We start from the raw sequence: 2,965 nt of genomic DNA, 5'->3' as shown, positions 1-2,965 counted from the left end.
AATTCATACATATTCTTATAGACTAAAATCTTTATACATTTTAATATAATTATACATATTCTAAAAGAATATCAAGGTCTTCAACGCCTTCTTCCAGACATTCCTATCACAAATACAACAAAAACTAATAATTGTTAAAAACATGTTACTTGCGATTAACTATCACTTAATATATTCTGGTAGAATACATAGAATATGACAGAATACATCGATTTTATTCTGGTAGAATACATTTTGATAGAATATTATTTTGTTAGAATGATGTTGTTTCAGAATTCTATTCTAATAGAATAAAAAGAACTCACCTCTCATACTTGATTTATTAGATAGATGACTGAATGTATCAATCTCGCCTCCCCAGAAATCGTAAGGAAATAAGATGGCTACTTTGTTTAATAACCCGAAACCTAATCTATCAATTGCATCTTTCTTTCTTTCAGGAAGATCGGGGATGAATTCGATTGATTTCTTCTTTAGCACGCCTAATGGAACTGTACAGATAACCATATCTGCATGATAATCTTGTCTGTTCGCAGAGATTGAGACGCCATTAGATCCATATTTGATGTGTTCGACTGTTTGATTGTAGAAAATAGGAAGGTTTTCGGATAATGCTCTGATGAACAGATCGTTTCCTCCTAAATGAAGCAATGATCACCACCCATTTCAAACGGATCATCTTGATCCCAGAAAACCATGGATAGACTTGACATTAATGTTGCGTTTGCGTATGCTAGATTAGCTAAGAGCCAATCTAGGAGCATTTTCTCTTGTGGGTCTTCTGCTACTCTATAAACTTGTCGGAAAGCTTCTAGAGCTGTACCTAATGGAACGCCAATGGATTTTGCTTCCTCCATCATTGATTGTCAGAGCTTGCAGACTCTATCCAGGAGTTTATTGAAGGAAACTTCAACTTTTGAATCGATTTCAGGGTTTACAGTTCTTCCATTGGGGAGATAAAGAGGGCAAATGTCTCTAACTTTATGAAGAGGAAACCCTAGTTGTCGAGCTAGAACGCCGAGAGGATTGCCATTGATTCCGGTGAGTACACTGCCGCCTAGATCTGCTGCAGCGACACAAACGCCAGCTGACATTTTCTTCGTGCGAACACTACCGCCTGGCCGGGATCTGCCTTCTAGAACCATGACTTTAAACCCTAGAAAAATCAATTGCCTTGCTGCTACTAATCCAGAGAGTCCGGCGGGTGTAGACGATGATTTTTAGAGAAAAGGGGGAATCGGTGGTCTAATTTAAGGGATTTGATCTATGAATCAAGAGATTTAATTTTGGTTATTATTTACTTTATATGCAGAATTACATATCTAGCCTTATCTTGATTATTTAAGAATTAATTTTTTCCTGAATTCCTATTGGTGCACTTATGCACACAATAGTTGTCAAAAACATTTAAACCTATCTCTCTCTCTCTCTCTCTCTCTCTATATATATATATATATATATATATATATATATATATATAGATATATATATATATATATATATATATATATATATATATAATAGATTATATACCAAAAACTACACAATATTTACAAATACGCATATGCATACATCATAAAGACATTTTTACTATAATCAAATACATATACCACATATACATACTTTCACATATATACATAATAGCATTCTACTTACACAAAATACACATGTTTTCATATACATATTATACACACATAGATACACAAAATACACATATTTTCACATACCTAAACAAATACACCCAAAAAAACACTTGATGATGAAATAAATACACTATTTTTACACACATATACCAAATTCCACTTAATATATATAAGCACACATATTTTGCAACAAAATCTCGAAATTCAAAGTATAAAGAACCCGTGGTGGCCGGAATTGAAGAGATGGTGTAGTGGTTGGTGGTAGTCCTCAGTAGTCACAGTAAACCTATGGCGATAACAAAGACAAAACGACCAAAAAATTGAATTGAAAAGTATTTTGCAATTAATCATCAAATGGAGCTGGAAATCGATGTTATAAGAGAAAGACAACGAGAAATCAGAATTTCAAGCTACATTTTACCTGAGATGCACTGTTTTCATTCGAGTTGAACCCGTTTTCGCCGGAGTAATTGAAGCCCTAAACCCCTTTGATCGGTAATCTCACAATGTTGGGGAGTCTCTTTTTCGGAATCGATGATAACACACAGAAAATGGGCGAAGAAAGAGACAACAAGATGAACACAGGAAGAAAGCAAAAAGTGAAGTCTGCGTCGTTTTTTCTTTTTACCTGCAGGCCTTTAGCGGCGACATTTAAGGCTTTAGCGGCGACAACCAGCAACAGCGGCGACTTTCTGGAGGGAAGGATACCGCGTCTTTTTTTATTCCACAATTAGCGGCGACAATTTCGACCTTTAGCGGCGGCAAATTGTCGCCGGTGTTGGTTTTGTGTGAAAACGAGGCCTCGGCTGTTGGATTAGATACTCGGATGGTTGAGGTTTACCAGAAGGGGATAACGCAGATTTGGGCAACAAGGCATTAGCGGCAACAATGGCTTTTAGCGGCGAAAAAGTGTTGTGTCGCCGCTAAAAACGCTTGTTGCCGCTAAAGCCTTGATTTCTTGTAGTGAATTAGGTAATTTAATGGAAAGCTTGTTTGAGACTTATCAACTTTTGATTCCATTTCTCCATCAGGTTCATCAAGTGATCTCCTAGATATTTCTCTTTATTTTTATAATAAAGATGGCATGCAAAGAGATGTATGTCATGTAGATGGTCATTTCTGTCATATTTCAAAAAAAAAAAAAAAAAAAAAAAAAAAAAAAAGGTGTTTTATTCAGAAAGCATCGACTTTTTTTTTCAAACCAAGAACAACAGATGATGTTCCCTTTCTTGGGCATAGATGCAGACCTTCTTTAGTTCTTGCTGGTATTGTGAGTCCATATCCTATGAGGCTAAGAAAGAAGACAGGGGTATTATCGGTAT

At 35.6% G+C, this 2,965-nt stretch overlaps 1 pseudogene; it reads right to left on the bottom strand.

Annotated features, from left to right (window-relative positions):
- Window positions 1-282: 282 nt before the first annotated feature.
- Window positions 283-1,145, bottom strand: LOC145067776 (lysine-specific histone demethylase 1 homolog 1 pseudogene; annotated as a pseudogene).
- Between the last annotated feature and the right edge of the window lie 1,820 nt (window positions 1,146-2,965).

The sequence above is a fragment of the Lactuca serriola genome, chromosome 8 (assembly GCF_051521515.1).
Source record: "Lactuca serriola cultivar US96UC23 chromosome 8, Lser_US96UC23_V15, whole genome shotgun sequence".
Lineage (NCBI taxonomy): Eukaryota > Viridiplantae > Streptophyta > Magnoliopsida > Asterales > Asteraceae > Lactuca > Lactuca serriola.
The sequence above is the reverse complement of the archived record's forward strand: the minus strand, read 5'-3'. Positions and strand labels throughout refer to the sequence as shown.